Here is a 21,644-nt window from a genome sequence, read left to right as displayed (position 1 = left end):
GGTCTGCTAGGAATCTTTTGATTTCCAAACACAAAGTTGGGGCCCTCGAGGCATAACCAAAGTTCAAACTATTTGACTCTCGCCTCTCTGTAGCCTTCTTTCCTACTTAGATCCGGCACTTTGTTAAGACCAAGACGCGAGATGGGGACATTAAAACGTAAATCTGGGCGAGGACTTCTGTCGTTACGCTGCATGAGCGTTTAGATTTTTTGCCACATTGCAGATTTTAAAGAAGTAATAATCGGGGTAGTTTTTTTTTTCTCTTTTGTACATCAAATCGCAATTCAATACAACTTAAGATGACACGAAATGGGATGTAACCATGTCCCGGGCTATTCGCTGTGGAGTGATTATACAGGTCCAACTTCCAGTCAAAGTGATAGGGAACTTAATTAAAATATATTAAATTGACGATTCATGATGTATTATTATTTAATTCTTTACTGACAGCTCTCAAACTAAGGAAAAGCAGCGGGTACTTTAGAAGGAACATAATGTTTGGAACTTCCCACTGATTGCTCTGGTCAATTAGGTTTTTTTGCCCTTGGGCAAGTGGAATGACTGTAGTTCCGATGTAATTTCCCATTGCAAACAAGAAAGAACTTGCAATAAAACCAATGGATACATAGCAGTTAGTAACTGAAGGCACAGTCAGTGCAGCTGGAAAAGAGCGAAAATTCAATTCTCATCCAACTCAGGAGATACCTGTGTGAAATGCAGCTTTCTAGTTCTATTACTATTGGAGGCGCTCAGCTGTTTTCAGAGAGTAACGATGTATTACAGGATAAGTACAAGAGGGCTAATATATAGAATGAACATTTCCCTTAGATATCAACGGAAAATGTCTTGGTTGTCCTTTAAGTATGTTTTGAGCCTTTAAGTCAGGCCTGAAGGTAATTTAAGATATGCTGATCATCATTTCCCCCCGTTACTTAAGGCATAGATTTTTGCAATCTAATAAAAAATATTAATAATTCAAAACCTGTATGTTTTTGCTTACCGCTGAACTGAATCAGGACCCCTCCAAGTTCCTGCACCTCGTACATTTGCTACATGTGGCCAAATATGGTACATCAGTAACACAGCAGGGAGGCAAGCAAGGGTCGTCAGAAGGACAGGTCACTGGACTCAAACTGTTCTCTCTCTCTCAGGATGCTGCCAGACCTGCTGAGTTTCTTCAGCACTTTCTGTTTGTGTTTCAGGTTTCCAGTGTCCACAGTTACCGGTTCTTGTAGACGCAAACCTTTTTATTCAATCATCCACTGCAATTGCCAGGCCACCCAGTTCCTGTTTCCTCTGAGATTGTGCAGATGCAGCCGAGAGGATGGGGACAGCCTCGCCTACCTTGCCTCCACTGTAATCAAATTCCTCAGTGGGGGTTTAGCTGTAAACTATGACCGAAGGACGAACAATCTAGTTCTACTGCGGTTGGAAGTGGGTGACGACATAGATATAGTCACCTAGCAAGTCCTGGTCTTCCACCTGAATGCAAAGGCCCTTTAGATGATGGTCAGTAGCTACCGGTACCCAGAAAGAGGGTCAGCACCCGGCAGCTCGATATGACAATCCAGCTGCAATTAGAAAGTCATAACTGTCACCTGAAGGGCCGATAAACGAAGGATAAAATCCTAATTCTTATGTGGCTGGATGCAACTCAAACCAGGAGCAGGAATCTGCAGAAGTCCTCCAGTGCAAATAATCATTTGGATTTTTAAAGGCCCGGTAGCCGTGGTTTAGTAGACAAGAATAACGATTTATTTTAATCAAACCAGTTAGGTAAGTTGAGAACCATTTCAAAGTAATAGGCCTTTATAAAACACTGGTTCGGCCTCAACGGGAATATTGTGTTCAATTCTAAGCGCCTTAATTGAGAAAAGTGTATAAAAAGGTGTGTAAGAATAGTTGGTAGGAGTGAGGAAATTCAGTTACTGTATATGGTTCAGTGAAGCATCGTCCTTCCTCAAAAAAGGCAAGCTTGAGAAGAGAGTTGATAAGTTTCAAAATCAGGAAGTGTCCAAACAGAGTGGATGATGGAAGGCCGTTCCATCGCAGGAGGGTAGAAGGGTATTAGTCACTTGCTACGACAGAACTAGAGTTTTGCTGAAAAGTGGCACATTTTGTCAAAGTTTTTCATCTTGTATTTCCCTGGACAATTCACAAGAATGCCAATTGAAGGGAAACCCCACATTGATTCTGCATGAAAGAAGAGTTTTGCTTGGTTGGCAAGCAGACTCTGGTAGAGACGTTCCGTAGGGAATGTGCCAATTAATAATGATTGATAGTTAACAGCCAAGGTTTGTTAAAAAGATGTTCATAAATAAATTTAAGTACTGATGCGATGCCAGGTAGGTAGGCTGTTTGTCTCAAACACTGAAAAGGCATGTTAGAAAGCATATCCCTTTGTCTGTTTGCAATAGGCAAGATAGTGATCATACCCCACCAGTCCACAATTGAAAAATCTTCAAAGTGTCCAACATCAGATATCATTCCGTAATTGGACAACATTTACTGGATAATGCTGAGCTTGTGGAGAATTATGCTAACACCAGTTTGGGATTGTCAGTCAGGCTTGCAGTCTAACAATGCCCTTGTGTGTATTTGAAGCTACAGATATTAGTGCACAAAGCCCTGTTCTTTGCAGTCAGAAATAACATGTACATTGTGTTGTAAACTGTGGGATTTACATAGATAGTTTTAATGTTATCTGGTGTTAGTTTGCATTTCTGGTTTTGAGTTAGGAATTGGGGGGTTTCCGTGTGTCTGAAGTTAATAACTTACTTGTACCTTGTAAACTATGGTGATTTATTTTAAAACAGCTTTTGAAACCTGGCTGCAAAATGAATTAGACAATATTACCACTGGACTTTAGTCTATTAAGATGGTCTTGCAAACCAGCACAGTAACAAATGGAGCTTCAAAGCTTTGTTCGATTGTACTGGGAAATGCCAAAGCTGAGAGATAAAGAGAGAAAGAGATACTATCACTTTCACTTTGACCATAAGTTGGACAGTCCTATGAACTATGTAGATTATGATTGCTATGTAGAGTAATGGTCTTCAGAAGGGAATTCTACCTATAATGAATTAGATTACTTTGGAGTGATGAGTTAGAATGAGTCCCAAACTAGAAATGTTGATATTAGTCCTACACTAGGAATGTTGGCATAAAAACCAGAATTCTCCTGCTCCTTGGATGCTACCTGACCTGCTGCGCTTTTCCAGCAACACATTTTCAGCTCTGATCTCCAGCATCTGCAGTCCTCACTTTCTCCTCCATAAAAACCATAAGCAATTACGTACAGCTAAGTACAGTGAATCTCAGGTGTGTAGTAGCTCCAGGAAAGTGCAATCACAGTTCTAGTCTAAAAGTTGAAGTTACAAGTGATTTAAACCTGCTGAAGTGTTAGTTCAGAGACTCTGGCATGAGTATTAAATGGGTAGTGTTTTGAAGTCTGTACCAGGGATGTGGTTTGGGTGCAGTACAAAATCTGTTTTGTTTCTTTTCAATTTATAAAGGAGTGTTTTAGGATTAATAAGATTACATTTTTACTATGTGTTTAAAGTCTTTGAATTTGTGTTATAAGTAGATAGTTTGGATTTTTCTGTTTTATCTATGTTCCTTTAGTAATATATGTTTGTGTTTTGTTGTTAAAACAAAATTTGTAATATTATGTTGAAAACAACAAATACTGGAGATCACAGCAGGTCAGACAGCAACCATGGAGAGAAAGCAATCTAACGTTTCGAGTCTAAATGACTGTTCAATGAAGAGTCATCTGGACTCAAAATGTTAGCTTGCTTTCTGTCCCTGAATGCTGCTTGACCCACTGTGATCTCTAACATTTTTTGTTTTCAGTTCAGATTCCCGCATCTGCAGTAATTTGCTCCTACACTGTAACATCGTGTGCTTTCAGTGAGAGACCACTTAAATTAAAAACAAAACAAATAAAAATATCATCAATCAAGCCATCTGACATATCTGATAATAATGTCATCTGGGAATCATAACCGCTTTTCCTTTGCTTCTTTCAATTAGAAAAAAGGTGACTGTTTCAGAGTAATTGACTTTTGGAAGACAAATTGGAATGCTACTAAATAATGGGTTGAAGACAGTGAAGAAGAAAGTACTTTGCTTTAGGAAATCAGACACAGTATCTATTTTGATGGAGCGAAGAAACACAAGAAGCAGAAAACACTTTTGGGAGTGGTTGATAGGTCCTCTAATAGTTGTTGTAGTTTAGGCAGAATATAATTCAGGAAATTAGAGGTGCATGTAATATGAATAATATTGTTATCATGGGGAGCTTTCATCTTAATATAGATTAGCCAAATCCATTTTGCTGATAAATTGTGGAGTAAAAGTTCATGGAATGCATTAAAGTTAAGTTTAAGATTTCAAGATAATTATGTTTGCAGAATCAATTGCGGAACAAGAAATTTAAAATCTAATTTTGGGCAATGATAAAGAGTTAATCAATAACCCTGTGGTAAAAGAGCCTTTAAGCAAGAATAATCATCATATGATAACTATCTAATATTGAGATTGAGGTGAATTTTTAAGATTGAAACTGAGGTTTTAAATCCAAACAAAGCAAAGCATGTTAAGTATGAGTGGTGAGAAAATTAAAAATTTGATGGTAGATAAGAAATGGTAAGCATTTGAAGAATTAATTAATAATTTGCAACAAGTCTCTAAGTAATAAATCCCTCGAGGAACAAGTTTTTCAATAGTGATGGACAAGAGGAGCTACAGTTGTATTAGTTAGAAAGGAAAAACTTATAATGCTCCACAAATAGTGATTAGCTGAACAAGTGGGAGATTTTAGAATTCAACACAGATGATAAATTGATAAAGCAAGAGTAAAGAAAACATGAAAATAAGTTCAAGGGATAGAAACAGATAGTTAAAGCTTCTGTATGTACAGAAAATGTAGAGATTTCATATGAACAATTATAGATCTAAAAACTAAATATGGGCTCCATAGTAGAGCGACAGGAAAAATTATAACTAGGAGAAAGGAAATGGCAGAGATATTAAATGAATACTTTGTATGTCTTTACAGTAGGAGAAACATTCAGGAAGCACAGAGGAAGTGTATTATAGCATGGACATTTTGGTCCAAAAATTAAATCGGGGTGAATGCATGCAGTAATTAAAAAGTGATAGAAATGAGCCAAGTGGGTATAGGGGCCAAGTGGATGTCAGTTTGGGGAAGACGAAAGCTGGGGCCAAGGCCAATGTGAGATGACCGAAGGAAGAAATCAGGTGGAACCAGGGCGGGTTGGAAGAGTAAAGACTGGTTGTGGGGATCAATGGCCTTTAAACCACTGTGCTATATTGATCTGTGTGATATTGGATTTCTACATTGCAGAGAACTAAGGACCTATTGAGAATTAAAAACTTAGATAAAATAATATATTTGGAAAAAAAAGGTACTGGAAATTATTTTTGTCCTAAAAGCTAACACATCCCATGGATCTTCCTTCTGAAGATTTTACTAAAGATAGTCACAGAACTAGTGGATGATTTCATTCAGATTTTCCATAATTCCCCGGATTCTGGAACAGTCATCATGGATCAGCATTAGCAATATCTACTCTGCCATTCAAGCCAGGAGATAAACTAACATAACAAAATAAGAAAAGAAAATCAGTTAAACTGACATTAGTAGTAGGGAAATGTTTATATCTATTATTTGGGCAGAGGGGACTCAGAGAATCATTATTTGATTAGATGGGATTAATATAGATTTACAAAAGAGAAAATAGATTTGACAAATGTGTGAAGAGTTTAAGTTTATAAGTGGGAGTATTGATGAATGGGAACTAGTAGATATAGCATAACCATATTTCCAAAAACATTCCAAAAAGTTGAGTTTCCACATGAGAGGTTATTACACCAATTACAATTAATAGACATGGACAGAAGATTGGCTATTACAGAGTGCAGATAAACAGGTCATTGTTTTGGTTGGTAGGCTGTGAATTTGTTACTTGGCTCACAGGTAATTACAATCCAGATGAGGGTGCCATGTATCCAAATTTGTAAAATTAGGTGCAAAATTAAGCTGTGAGGAGGTCACAAGGAGACTGAAAAAGGATTAATGAGTGAGCAAGAATATAGCAGATAAAGCACAATGTGTAGAAGTGCAAGGAATTCCAGTTTGAAGGAAAACTTATGGGAAACTGAGAGTTGTTTTCCAAGGGAGTTGGTCCTAGAAAGTCATGGTAGTTCCTGGAGGAATGTTTCTCTTGGCTATGAAGTCAACTGATGCATCAAACTTTAAGTTAAACAGTCAGGATACGGAAAATATTCTTCACTCAAAGGGCTGTGTGTCTCTGAAATTCTCCACGCAGAAAGCAATGGTTTTCCATTTTTTGAGTATGTTCAAGACTGAGATTGACAGATTATTAGATATTCAGAATGCCTGGCTAATTTGGGAAGTGAGTTGACATCATGCAGTGTTAGTGGCATTATGGGAAGCAGGATCATGTAACCAGTGGATATTACAAATAACAGTTAATAATTAAACATGGAATTAAACAAATTTTGTGTATAAGTTGACATGTAAGCAATACCTAAGTGACTAGGAGAAAGTGATGACTGCAAATATTGGAGATCTGAGGAAAAAGTGTGGTGCTGGAAAAGCACAGCTGGTCAGGCTGCAACCGAGGAGCAGGAGAGTTGACTTTTTGAGCGTAAGCTCTTCATCAGGAATACCCAAGTGATGTTTGGCCTAGATTAACTATTGCGAAAGTGATTTATGTGCTAGTGTTATTTGGCATTTAACATATAATTCCAATTATTTTCACAGTGCATACACACGAAATTTTATGGTAACAACACAATTAAGTGTATTTAAATAACTCAGAATGACAGACTTGAGCATTTGTTAAAAAGATAAGTAAATGTTTGAATTTTAATTTGGAATTTTTATGCTTTTTCAAAGGAAGGGATAAAGATGCTGGGGAATGGAATGCTTTTAAACTTTGGCACTGACAGTCAACTTTGAGCAATGCCAAAATATTGTGTTCTTTTTATTATAATCCAACAATATACTTAACTCAATCTTAGAAGTGCAGCACTACTAGTAAGAATATTTCATTAATCATTATTCATCTTAAAATACCTGATTTGGAATCATTCATGTGATAAATTCAGTACTGTTCATTCCTATATTTTATATTACTTAATGTTTTTGTTTGCCATTTATTTTTTTCTTCAAAAATTAAGTTGCAATGGACAAGAGGAAAGTCACACCCTTCTTGCTCAGGGCAACTGGAGATTGCCAAGACATGCTGGCTTTGCTGATGCTGTCCTGAAAACACATATGGATATTGAAACTTACAGATAAATTCAGCCTCATAATTTTTTTTTGTTGAATAAATTCAAATGGTACTAAGGTTTCAGCAATACAATAATGTACCTAGCGTCTGACTGCAATTTGTAATATTCTGTGTTCCTACTAACCTCTCTAAATTGGTTCTGAAATTGGTAACAGCAAACCCCATAGTATGCAGACTGTGAGTTCCTATTGCTTTTAGTCACAGAACCTATTTGCCGATGTTATAGTATTCATTACTGTATTATTCAGACATATCCTTCTTTGCTTGTCTATTGAAAATTATCATCAACTTTTTCAGATTATAATAACATTCTGTTTCTTGTCAACAGTAAATAGAGTCATAGAGATATACAGCATGGAAACATACCCTTCAGTCCAACTTGTCCAAGCCAGCCAGCTATCCTAACTAAATCTAGTCCCATTTGCCAGCATATGTCCCTCTAAGCCATTCCTATTCATATATACATCCAGGTGCTTTTTAATTGTGTAATTCTACCAGCCTCCACCACTTCCTTTCGTAGCTTATTCCATACATGCACCACCTTTTGCATGAAAAAGTTGCCCTTATGCCCCTTTTAAATCTTTCCCCTATTACGTTAAATCTATGCCCTCTCATTTTGGACTCCATCACTCCAGGGAAAAGGCATTGTCTATTTACCCTATCTATGCCCCTCATGATTTTATAAACCACTATAAGGTTACCCCTCAGCCTCCGACGGTCCAAGGAAAACAGCCCCAAGCCTATTCAGCCTCTCCCTACCACTCAAATCCCTCCAACTCTGGCATCATCCTTGTCAATCTTTTCTGAGCCCTATCAAGTTTCACAACATTCTCCCTATAGCAGGGAGACCAGAATTGCTCACAGTTTTCCAATAGTGGCCAAGCAAATGCCCTCTACAGCCGTAACATGATCTCTCAACTCCAATACTCAATGCACTGACCAATAAAGGCAAGCATACCAAAGGTCTTCTTCACTATCCTATCTACCTGTGACTCCACTTTCAAGGAATTATGAACCTGCCACTCCAAGGTCATTTTCTTTATTGTCATTCAGTCAACCTCATCACATTCCCCTTGCACCTCAATAGTCCCAGGGCCCCTCATTCATCATTCTTCTTGTCCAATCAATTTAAGCATATATCCATCCACCTTAAGGTCAGAAGTGGGAATATCTACTGAAGATTGTTCCATATAAAGCAATGTGCTACAGATGCTTGGGATCTGAAATAAAAGCTGTAAGTGCTGGAGAAACTCAGCAGTCTGCACCATCTGCAAAGACAGAAACAGAGAATAATCAATATTCTTTTTCTTTTCACAATGTTCAGCACCATTCATGGCTTCCCGGATAGTGAGGCAGTTGTGTCAAGCAGTAATGCATGGAGAACATCTGTGCTTAGGCTGATACATGGCAGGTAACATTTGTGCCACACACAAATGACAGGCAAGGACCTCCAATAAGAGACCATCGAACCATCTCTCCTTGATGTTCAATGACATTACCATCATTGAATGCCCTCTTATCAACATCCTGAGGTTTATCTCTGACCAAATTTTGAACAGGACTAGCCATATAAATGGTCTAATTACTGAGGCTTGGCATTCTGAGGTGAGTAAGTCATCTTCTGACTCTCCAAACGCTGTCCAACGTCTGCAAGACACAAGTCAGGAGTATGATGGAATATTCTCTACTTGCCTGGAGGAGTGGAGCTCCAACAACACTCAAGAAGCTTGATGCCATTCAAGACAAAATAGCCCAACTAATTGCACCCAATCCACCCATCTTGAATATTTATTCTTTTCACAACTGACACACAACAGCAGCAGTATGAACCACCTAAAAGATACACTCATGCAACTTAACAAACTTGTCAACAAGCCCACATCATATCACTGCACCTAGACAAGAGATACATGGAAACACTGTCCAGGACCCTCCAGGACACCTACCATCCTGACTTGGAACTATATCATCATTCCCTCACTGTCCCAGATCAAAATTCTGGAACTCCCTTTCTCGTAACACAATGACTGTACCTTCACCACGTTGAGTCATAGAGATGTACAGCACGGAAACAGACTCTTTTGTCCGACTCGTCCATACCAACCAGATATCCTGAATTAATCTTGTCCCATTTGCCAGCACTTGGCCCATGTCCCTCTAAACCCTTCATATTCATATACCAATCCAAATACTTTTTAAATGTTGTAATTGTACCAGATTCCACCAGTTCGTCTGGCAGCTCATTCCATACTTGCACCAGCCTTTGTGTAAAAAAGCTGCCCCTTAGGTACCTTTTATCTCTTTCCCCTCTTACCGTAAACCTATGCCCTCTAGTTCTGGACTCCCTCAACCCAGGGAAAAGAGCTTGTCTATTTATCCCATCCATGCCCCTCATGATTTTATAAACCTCTATAAGGTTACTCCTCAGCCTCCGCACTCCAGGAAAAAACAACCCCAGCCTATTCAGCCTCTCCCAATAGCTCAAACTCTCCAACCGTGGCAACAGCCGCAACATGATCTCCCAACTCCTGTATTCAATGCACTGACCAATAAAGGCAAACATACCAAAGGCCTTCTTCCCTATCTTATCTGCCCAAGTCTTCACTTTCAAGGAACTATGAATCTGCACTCCAAGGTCTCTTTTTTCAACAACACTCCTCGGGATCTTACCATTAAGTGTATAAGTCCTGCCCTGATTTGCCTTTTCAAAATGCTGCTCCTCACATTTATCTAAATTAAACTCCATCTACCACTCCTCAGCCCATTGGCCCATCTGATCAAGATCCCATTGTACTCTTCATTGTCCACTATACCTCCAATTTTGATGTCATCTGCAAACTTACTAATTATACCTCTTATGTTCATATCCAAATCATTTATGGATTACAGTTCTTCAAAAATACAGCTTACCTTCACTTTCTCAAAGACAATCAAACAGACATTAAATGCTGTCTGGCCAATAAACCCACATTGCCTGAAAGAATACATTTTTAAAAGTCTGAGCTTAAATGTACCCAGTTACTATCTTTCTTCAGCACTGATGGTCCAGTTTTCATATCTGTACGATATTGTTTACTGAATATATCACTTAAGCTTTCCATATCTTGTCACCAGTTTCATTTTAGCGTTGCACAGAAATTCAGGCATGCTCTTAAATATCCCTTCTGCAGTTTTTAACCCTTCATTTAGCTTAATTTGTGCTTTGGTCATCTGACCCCGTTTTAACCACTTGTTCCTTTTTCATATGGAAAACTAAGGGCATTTTCAGGATCGAAGGAGACCAGTCAAGAATAATTCCACCATGTTGGACAATGGAAGACGAATGATAATGGAAGATGATATGATCAAACAAGTTGAATTGTATTCCCTCCATCATTGCCCATATCACTCTTCTCTCTATTCTCCATCTTCCCGGTTGTAGGTAATTTAACTATCATTCTTCTAAATATGTTCTACGTTTCACATTTGTATCATTTGCTTGAAGCAATGGCTGTCAAAGCCAGTCATTATCATTGCCACTGTATTTGAGGACACATTATAAATGAGACTGTGCCTAATGATTGATTAATAACTGATATAACACCAATCTTAACCAGAGATTACAAACTGATGTTAAGAAAGAGAATTGGGCTGAACCAGGGAATACAACATTCTGAGCCTAATATCTTTTGACAGTAATATGGAAGAAGCAACATGAAAGATGGGATTTGAAACAGTGTATTAGGTGTGGTAAAAGGGAGTCAATGGATTTATGGAAGGGAAGTCTCTCCGAACAAATCTGGAAGGAAGTTATCTCGGTTGTTGATATATTAAGATTTCAGCAAGTCTTTTGAGACATAAGTGATTAATCTAAATGTCCTAATGTATGGAATAGGGTTCAAATTTCTGAGGTGAGCTGAAAATAAGCTATACCAGAAACGGCTAGGGATGTGAATTGTGAATCACTGTTAGATGTCACAGTGAGCAATTCTGAGCTATTGCTAGTTACAGGGTGCTGAGAATATTCATGTTGCATTAGAAACAAATCTGTTATAATTTGTAGATCATCCCAAATAAGGACTAAACTAAACGTGTTCAGACAGTAGGGAAATTGCAAAGCAGCTACCTAAGAATAGACATAGGTTGGGGTGAGTGACTAATGAGAAGCAAATGACAAAAGCAACATAACAGAATTTAAATTGCATTGCCTAGAATTTTCTGCCGCTAGCCTGTGGAATTCAAGTGGTGTTGTAGCAGCATGGGATTGGAATGGAAGGTGAGATTTGGACCTGCCAAGTTTCTAAACCACTTCTAAATTTCCCAGAAAATGAGTCTGCAGGCGTATCTCCCCAGCATATGTTTTATTAAGTGTTTTGGAGCCATGTCCCTCCACTGCTTGTAGGACAGAATAGAAATGTTAGAATGGGTCCTGTTTCGTCTGTTACAGATTTCAGATTCTCTTGTGCTCTCAGAATAGTCAAACCTCCAACAGCTTAACAAGAAAAGTGCTTCAGTTACATTTCTTCAAGAATAAGCAGGCTACTCCAATTATTCTAATGATATTGTTGATTTAATTTTGACAGGGTCCCTGTCAGTTCAGAGTGGCAGGAGGAATTTCTGTTCTGTCATACTCTGCAATCTGACTGACTCTACAGAAGCTATAGGTTGTTGGCTGGAAGCCACAGAACGCAACATAAGGAAGGAATCTAGAGGTCTTGATGGATCACTCATTAATTCTAACTGCACAACCTGTGACAACAATAATGTAAACTAATTGGATCTTGAGGGAAAGAACACTGCTCTACACGATGATAGCAGAGATCATTTTTAATTTTTCTGTCTGATAAATCATGTCACCCATCTATTGTAGAACTCACCCTATTTTATAATTAAAATCAATTGTGATTTTGTTTCAAATTTTCAGTTCCATTTGCTTTTTTTTTCAGTTTGATTGATGTATTTGGTTCAGTTGTATTAATCCAATGGGGCTGTAGCAGCTATATTTTTATAGAGATCTTACCATTTTGAATACTGTGAAAATCTGACCACTTAGAGGCATTACAAAGAAATGCAGTTTTAATACCCTATGTTCAGATGAATTTGGGCCATAGCTTGAGAATATGCTCTTGCTTCTCTGGTCCAGAATATTCTTTAAAAACAAAATGGGAAAGGGTCATGTAAGGGACACCTGCAGTGGTTGAAACAAGGACCATTAGTTCGGTCTCTCAATATTTGGGGTAAGTGAAGCTGATATATCCATTTATTCTTGAAAATTGCAGTTGGAAATGTGCAATTGGCATATGTCCAGATCTTCATATTTAAAACGCCTCTTGTTTAGGCTGTGCACTCATTTAAAGATCACCTTAAAGTTGAGTCAAGTGAGTGAATGGGTGTAGAAGGCTCCCAATACATTTTCATTGATTAGTCTTCTGATTTTCAGGCTAGAGATGGGCGGCCACCAGTTGAGAGGCTCTATTATTATGTGGAACTCGCTACAAATAATAATCCAGCAAAGCATGTTGCCATTCTCTACAGTTGATTTCCGAGTTTGGAAAAACAATCATGTCACATTTTACCGCTTTGCCACAATGATAGTCATTTCCTGATTTCACATTTTTTTTGTTGCTGCTAAAATCAATTTTTGCTGGAGCTGTTTTGTCAAGTACTATCGATTTCAACAACAAAAATAATTGGATTGTTGGCCCAGCTTTCTCTAAAAATGCTCTATTCACTCTTATTAATTATTCAACCCTTTATAATGCTTGTTTGTTAATGCAGGGTCAGTTAAAAGTATATATAGAATATTATTTTGTTTAACACATCAGAGTACACCCCTCAGGAGGAGGAAGTGAGCGTGTTCAATATTTCATGCAAACCCTCACAACCCGCTCCATAACCAGACATTTTAGTAACTTCCTCCAGCTCCAAAGGCCCCCAAATAACCGTGCATCAAGTTGCCTGGATCCTAAGTTCTGAAATTCCATCCAGTATTTGCAGTAAGATTTAGAATACCAACCTCCAAAAGGGTAGAAGTGCAGGGTAGAGTGGAGGACTTGGGACAGGGAACACACTTTAACAAGAGCACAGAGTCATAGAGTCAAAGAGATGTACAGCATGGAAACAGACCCTTCGGTCCAATCCGTCCATGCCGACCAGATATCCCAACCCAATCTTGTCCCACCTGCCAGCACCCAGCCCATATCCTTCCAAACCCTTCCTATTCATATAACCATGCAGATGCCTTTTAAATGTTGCAATTGTAGCAGCCTCCACCACTTCCTCTGGCAACCCATTCCACACATTTGTGTGAAAAAGTTGCCCCTTAGGTCTCTTTTATACCTTTCCCCTCTCACCCTAAACCTATGCCCTCTAGTTCTGGACTCCACCACCTAGGGAAAAGACTTTGTCTATTTGTCCCATCCATGCCCCTCTTGATCTTGTAAACCTCTATAAGGTCACCCCTCAGCCTTCGATGCTTCAGGGAAACCGTCCCAGCCTATTCAACCTCTCCCTTTAATTCAAACCCTCCAACCCTGGCAACATCCTTGTAAATCTTTTCTGAACCCTTTCAAGTTTCACAACATCCTTCCGATAGTAAGGAGACCAGCATTGCACGCAATATTCCAACAGTGGCCTAATCAATGTCCTGTACAGCCACAACATGAATGCCTAACTTCTGTACTCAATACTGAGACCAATAAAGGAAAGCATACCAAATGCCCTGGATAAAAGCAAATTACTGCGGATGCTGGAATCGGAAATCAAAGGAGAAAATGCTGGAAAATCTCAGCAAATATTTTAAAAGGGATAAATAAAATAAAATTACGGAGCAGAATGAAAACAGAGGAGTCGAGATGGGATAATCATCTGCAGTTGTTGAATTGAATGTTGAGACCGGCAGGCTGTAACGTGCCTAGTCGGAAGATGAGATCTGTTCCTCCAGTTTGCGTTGAGCTTCACTGGAACATTGCAGAAGACATGTGGGCATGGGAGCAGGATTGTGTGTTGAAGTGGCAAGCCATGGGAAGGTCCGGGACCTGATTCTGAATAGGCACGTTACAGCCTGCCGGTCTCAACATTCAATTCAACAACTTCAGATGATTATCCCATCTCAACCCCTCTGTTTTCATTCTGCTCCGTAATTTTATTTTATTTATCTTTTTTAATTTTTTTTCACGTTCTGTAACTCTTATTTCTTGATTGTCTCTCTTTCTCTCGCTCCCCACTCTCTCATCACCTTTTTCATCTCCTCTTCCCCCTTTGCTACCCTTCTCCCCTGTTTTCCATTTTGCCTCTGCTTCATCCATCCCCCACATATTTTGTCACATAGCACCGGCTTCAGCCTTGGTCATTCCCAGCTCCTAATCTCCCTATAATCTCTCCATGCACTGTCATTATCACCTCTTTATGGCTACCTTTGCTTCTGGAGCCATGACTCACCTTCTCTCAGCCTAGTATAAATACCTCCCTATTTCTCCCCTTCTTTAGCTTTGACAAAGGGTCAGTTAGACTTCAAACGTCAGCTCTTTTCTCTCTTTACAGATATTGCCAGACCTGCTGAGATTTTCCTGCATTTTCTCTTTTGCTACCAAATTCCCTCTTCACTATCCTATCTACCAGCGACTCCACTTTCAAGGAACTATGAACCTGCACTCCAAGGTCTCTGTTCAACAACACTCTCTAGGACCTTATCATTAACATTAGATAGATTAGATTCCCTACAGTGTGGAAACAGGCCCTTCGGCCAACAAGTCCACACCAACCCACCGAAGAGTAATCCACCCAGACCCATCTCCCTCTGACTAATGAACCTAACATTATGGGCAATTTAGCATGGCCAATTCACCTGACCTGCACATCTTTGCGACTGTAGGAGGTAACCGGAGCACCCGGAGGAAACCCACGCAGACACGGGGAGAATGTGCAAACTCCACACAGTCACTCGAGGCTGGGATCGAACCCGGGACCCTGGTGTTGTGACGCAGCAGTGCTAACCACTGAGACACCGTGTCATGCCATAAAGTGTATAAGTCCTGCTAAGAGTTGCTTTCCCAAAATGCAGCACCTCACATTTATCTAAATTAAACTCCATCTGCCACTTCTCAGCCCATTGGCCCATCTGATCAAGATCCCGTTGTAATCCGAGGTAGCCTTCTTTGCTATTCACTACACCTCCAATTTTGGTGTCATCTGCAAACTTACTAACTGTACCTCTTATGCTCACATCCCAATCATTTATGTAAATGACAAAAAAGTATTGGACCCAGCACCGATCCTTGTGGCATTCCACTGGTCACAGGCCTCCAGTCTGAAAAACAACCCTCCACCACCACCCTCTGTCTTCTCCCTTTGAGCCAGTTCTGTATCCAAGTGGCTAGTTCTCCCTGTATTCCGTGAGATCTAACCTTGCTAATCAGTCTCCCGTGGGGAACCTTGTCGAAAGTCTTACTGAAGTCCAACAACTTCCAGGCAGTTCAGTTGTCATTATGGAATCTGCTGCTCTTTACCTCTGTCTTCTTTGGTGATTGAATACCCTTTATTGTCACGTGTGCCACTACTACTCTGCCCTCATCAATCCTCTTTGTTACTTATTCAAAAAACTCAATCATGTTTGTGTGACATGATTTCCCATGCACAAAGCCACGTTGACTATCCCTAATCAGTCCTTGCCTTTCCATGATGAACACTAGCGCCTGAGAGTTTAGCAGAATTTGTATTTTTAACTTAAAAATCTATAAGAGCACATATGAGATCAAATTGTGAAATATTGTCTTGAATTTCTTTTCTTGTTGAATCAATATGTGCTGCATGAACCAGTGTAACTTGAAGAACATTGTAACTTTCAGGAGACAGTCAGCTCCAAATGTGGTAAATTTGACTGTTCCAAAATATATGTTACATTAAGTTCTGCTTAAAAATAGAGCTGTTGCAAAGTTTACAATAGATCAGTCAGGACAGTTTAAAAATCACTGAAGGACAATTCTGGGATTACAGTCTTCAAGATGGCAGCAGCAGAGATTCCAGGGCTTGTGCTCCTCGTCTGCATTTTTCTTTTTCTTTTTTTCCTTCTACCTCTTTTTTTTCCTCAAACTTACCTGATAAAGAGACCTCTTCGGCAGCAGGCAGCTTCAATGGACTCTGGAGTGGCGGCAGAAACATTCTCAAAGGTGTCAACAGAGCAGTTGGTAGGCCTGTGAAGTCTTGAGCGGTAATCTCGCTTCTGCTTAGAATAGGCCCCTGACACTGGTATGGTGTAGGCTGGTGTTGTCTGGATTCTGGATTAGAGTGGTACTGGAAAAGCGCAGTAGTTCAGGCAGCATCCAAGGAACAGGAAAATCAACGTTTAGGGCAAAAGCCCTTCAAGGTGTTGTCTGGAGCAGGGCACTCTCTCGATGGCATGGCGTGGGCTGGTGTAGCCTGGAGTAGGACACTCTGTTGGCGGCATGGCATAAGCTGGTGTAGCCTGGAGGGAGACACTCTGTCTGTGCCATGGTGTAGCCTGGAGCAGAACATCCTCTCGGCGGCCGTGGTTGGGAAGCCCGGAGCGGGACTCTGACGGCAGTATGCTGTAGCAACAGAGAAATAAAAGTTGGACTCTCTTTAGGTTTTTTAAATTTTATTCTGTGGATGGCGCTTATGTACGAGCGATGGTACACACATTTGATTGTATTATATATTGAATGCACGTGACAATAAAGGGTATTCAATCACCAAAGGAGACAGAAAGGTAAAGAGCAGCAAAATCCATAATGACAACTGAACTGCCTGCGTTCTGTGTTGTTGGGGCTCTGAGAAGACATTGAGCAGTTGAATAACACCATGTAGTGAAATCCTAAAAGCTGTGAAGGATCCAAAGGAAGTTGGTACACAATTTTTTTTATTCATTCACAAGAGGATGGCATCTCTGGTAAGGCCAGTGTTTATTGGCCATCCCAGAGAGCAGTTAAGTGTCACCCACATTGAGTATTGGGTATGGGTGTTGAGTCACATGCAGGCCAGACCAGATAAAAGACATTAGGGTGAACCAGATATGTTTTTCCTGACAATCAACAATGGATTCAAGATGATCATCAGACTCTTATTACCAGATTTTTAAATTGAATTCAAATTCCATCGTCTGCTTGTGTGTGTGTGGTGGTGGTGGTGGGGATGAGGGGGTTGGAATTCAAACCCAGGTCCCCAGAACATTGCCTGAGTCCCTGTTTTAACAGCCCAATGATAATACTACTAGTCCATTGCCTCTCCACATACTTAATAATTCAGTACACCAGAGGTGTGCATTGTGGTGTTGGGAGCAAAAGCCCACCAGCAGTAATTGCTTGGTACAGCAGATTAGAACACAGAAAAATTTGTTATTTATGAAAACCTGGAGTTGTGCCAATGAGTAAGTACTCAAATGCAGTTTCCAAGAGTCCAAGAAAGCGTAATTCCAGGAAAGGAACGTGAACCACCAAAACATGAGCAGTTGTTGAAATAATCCATAATAGAGTATCTTTTGAGTGAGTTTCAAGGCCAGTGTGTGGAAAGTGTCATCCCATGAAATTTTATTGAACTTTGGTGACCCATTGTGTCACTAAGGTATTGGAGGGAATTGCAGATTCCGTGGAATCTGATTCATCAGATTTGCTATTTGATGCATACTGTACCGTGTTCAACTATCATTTGTCTGTTACCCATATTTGCTGCATGTTAAATTTGGGCTGTTAGAAAATAAATTATATTTATCTTTGCACAATCCAAAGCTTCATTTAATCAAAAATCTTTGTATGTTTGTTGGAGTAAGTTTGATTTGTAATAAAATAGATATTCTTTGTTAATGAAAGATACTTGACTATGTAGTTTCCAAAACTAAACAAGATAATCACTAATACCTGAACCAAGTTTGAACTAGGTCATACTCATGACCTGAGTCCGAGGTCTAAACAAACGGAATGCGCCTTTGCTGTAAAATGCCAACCCAGTTCCCAGACAAGGAATTGGGAGGAAATATGAGGGTTCAGTCTTCCTCTTCTACCGCATTTTATTGTCTCTCCTGCATTCTCTCTTTCTCTCAACTAATTTTTATCTCTCATTGGAAGTTGGAAGTTAACAACAAGTGAACGTCAAACTTCTGAGTTTCTGCCAAACTGGATTATATTATTCCCAGATGACTGTTCCATCACATCAGTCAACAACATTCTTGTTTAGCTGTCCTTTGATCTATTACTTCAGTTTTTATTATGACCAGAGTAATGTGCCCACAGAGTGCCATATCAACTGAGATTGCGAAACTGATTACAGAGAACTGATTTCCAATATTGTTACATTTAAAGGGCAGAGGAAATATTTTGTAGTGTGTCATTCATGTTTTAAATCTGTCTTTTGCAATTTCTAACATCCGTTTAATTTGCGTTGCTTCAGCAACCTAATAGTTATTAGATTGCCGCACACAAACAATTTTATCTACTTGTTCCATTTCCATATTTTTTCACGCGGATCAATTTTTAAGAGGCCCTCTTACTTTTTGATAGCCACTGACGTCGATTTCTTAGAATTTGTTTTCAAACCATGTTCTAAACTTATCTGATTTACCTTCTTGTGTCTTTCTGGTATCTGCAATCAGTATTGCACCATCAGCATACCCTAGGCTGTTTATCCGTTTTCCACTGATTGCGGACCAACCTTCGAATCATCCAAACAGCAGAAACAATGAATTAATAGAAAGGATTGCATGATACAGCAAATTCACATTGCAATCCTCTTCTGATATTTGTCTAATCCTGTTAACTCATTTTTCCTCTTGCTGCTATTTGTTGTTCTGAGCAAAGATTCATAATGGCTCAGGCTGTGCTCCTCTCTCCAACAGGTTTTCCATTCTAACCTTTTTGTTTGTTCACCACCATTACTTTCATTGCCTTATAATGGATCTAATGTTTTTCTCAAAAATTCTAAATGCCTAAAGACTTAAAACTGCCTTTTGAAGCTTGTATTTTATGGTTTAAACAGGAAAATAGTGTGACTCTTGAGAATCTTGACTCTAAAATGGCGAGATCTTTATCATTAGGTTACGCTGCAAATGGAAAAATCATCTGGTGCACACTCTAACTATTATCCAATGTCCCATGACTTAGAATTAGATGTCTCTGAGGGTTCACAGTCAAGAATTGCCCTTCCACTCACTTAAGCTTATGCATGAAGATTGACCTTAGGGTGAGAAACAAGAAAAAATGCTCCAACTGTGATCCCACTGCCCTCAGGATTAAAGTCTACAAATTATATTTTTCTGGAACTTTTAATCCCCTATTTAAAAGGGTCGCACCAGATTACCCCCATGTATTTAGGAAAAAATGGTGGCATGGATTATCTTATATTGTATTTGTCTCCCTTGCTCAAAGGATGTTTCTAACCTTTCAGTCACCTCCAGATTTCTGGGCAAAGTTCTGAAATCTATTACATGCAGAATTGCATGGAAAAGCCTCATCAATCAACTTGCAGAGCAACACTTCAGAGCCCTAACTCACAGAGGCACAGAAGCACTTGCTTATTTTTTTTAGACTGTCTACATGAGTCAATATAATTTACAGATAATAAAGTAAACAACATTGCCGTGTGATGTTAATGATTCATTGCTCAATATCAGACATCAGACAAGTTCCATCCTATTCACAAGAATGGGGTGAAAGATCCGTGGGCAATAATATCATGGGTGCTCTGAGTCAAAAAATAGCAATAGGAACAGTGAGAGATTCATCCAAGTAAGTCTAATATAAATTGTGGAGCTAGTGCAGATTCCATACACAAATTCTATTCAATGTAGACATTATGGAAATATTTTACTGTTGTTCTATTTTTTATAGTCACAATAGGTGAAAGATGTTGTTGGGAAAAGAAGTAGAAAAGCTTCAGAAATAACTCACTAAAATGGATGCTGTTCTTGAATGCCTTCATGAGCATTCCAGTTGTGTCAGTAAAGTACATACAAATGAATAAAGGCATATAAATAATATGAACCTGTACACAGCAGACAGAATTAATACTTTTGTGAGCTTCTTGTGTAGCCAAAGGCATTGAAGATAGAAATCTTCACATCACACTAAAGCATTGGGTCAATGCCCAATGGTATTGTCACTAGACTATTAATCCACAGACCCAGGTGATGGCATGGGCACCTGGGTTTGAATCTCTCCAAATGGTTAAGTGGGTGGAATTTGAATTCAATAAAAATTCTAGAATTAGAAGTCAAATGATAACCATGATTCTGTTGAAGGAACTGCATCCCTTACCTGGTCTGGCCTAAGATGACTCCAGACCCACACTGATATGGTTGACTCCTAAGGGAATGAAAAATAAATGTCGACCTAGCAAGTGACATCTACATCCTGTGAATGAATAAAAAAGTTCAGATTAGCTTGGTAAATGCTAATAAATATGATAGACATAATTGTATGTGTAGCAATGTGCTACAGAGAAAATGGCAAATGTTACTTGTTAAAGATATAAAATGCAAAACCCGGGTCAGAATGAGGATGTAAGGTAGATTATGTGGGGCTCTGTACCACTTGTTGCAAAGGCATCATCACCCCACAGGCTTTTAAAAAAGTGAAATAGGCTCTGGTTCTACTTCATAGCAGGAGATAAAGAGAACTTTGCTGAGCAGGAAACTGCAGTGACAATCAGAATTCTTCTAAATCCTTGAAATTAGGGACATATCTTACCAAAACTGATGCCTGGATAATATTAGGCTCACTGCTATTTCTCCCAGAATTGAATAATCAGGTTTTAGTTACTAGGTTGATTCAAAAGTTATGTCTAATTGGGTGAGATGTAATAGGATATTCAGTGTCCATTGCAACATACTATTATCACAATGTGAGTAACTGCTTTTAGGAGAGAATGGGGAAAATAATATAGCTAGTGTTAAAAAGTAACAGGTGGAGAAAATCACCATTTTGAATTTGTTCTACGAATGCATAAAGAGCACAAAAGCACAATAGATGATATAGCCACTTGATGGCTTGTGTTTCACACTGTTTGTGTGCTTGGGCCACTGTTAAATTTGACTTGACATTTGACACATTTTTCCCATGTAGACTGTCTCCAACAGGTAATATTCTCAATTCAATAGGTAATGACGGTGCTGTACCCATTTCAAGACCATGGCGGCACAGTGGCACAGTGGTTAACACTGCTGCCTCACAGCGCCAGAGACACGGGTTCAGTGACCGCCTCAGGCAACTGTCTGTGTGGAGTTTGCACATTCTCCCCGTGTCTGTGTGGGTTTCCTCCAGGTGCTCTGGTTTCCTCCCACAGTCCAAAAATGTGCAGGTTAGTGAATTGGCC

General features: G+C 39.3%; 1 long non-coding RNA gene across 1 annotated transcript in view; it reads left to right on the top strand.

Annotated features, from left to right (window-relative positions):
* LOC122552775 (uncharacterized) overlaps positions 1-21,644 on the top strand; it is a 96,476-nt gene that overhangs the window by 29,032 nt on the left and 45,800 nt on the right. The gene's annotated exons all lie outside the window — the stretch shown is intronic.

Source organism: Chiloscyllium plagiosum, unplaced genomic scaffold (assembly GCF_037043375.1).
Source record: "Chiloscyllium plagiosum isolate Xiang-an unplaced genomic scaffold, Cpla_swu_hap1 HiC_scaffold_10, whole genome shotgun sequence".
Lineage (NCBI taxonomy): Eukaryota > Metazoa > Chordata > Chondrichthyes > Orectolobiformes > Hemiscylliidae > Chiloscyllium > Chiloscyllium plagiosum.
This window is presented reverse-complemented; position numbering and strand designations above follow the sequence as displayed.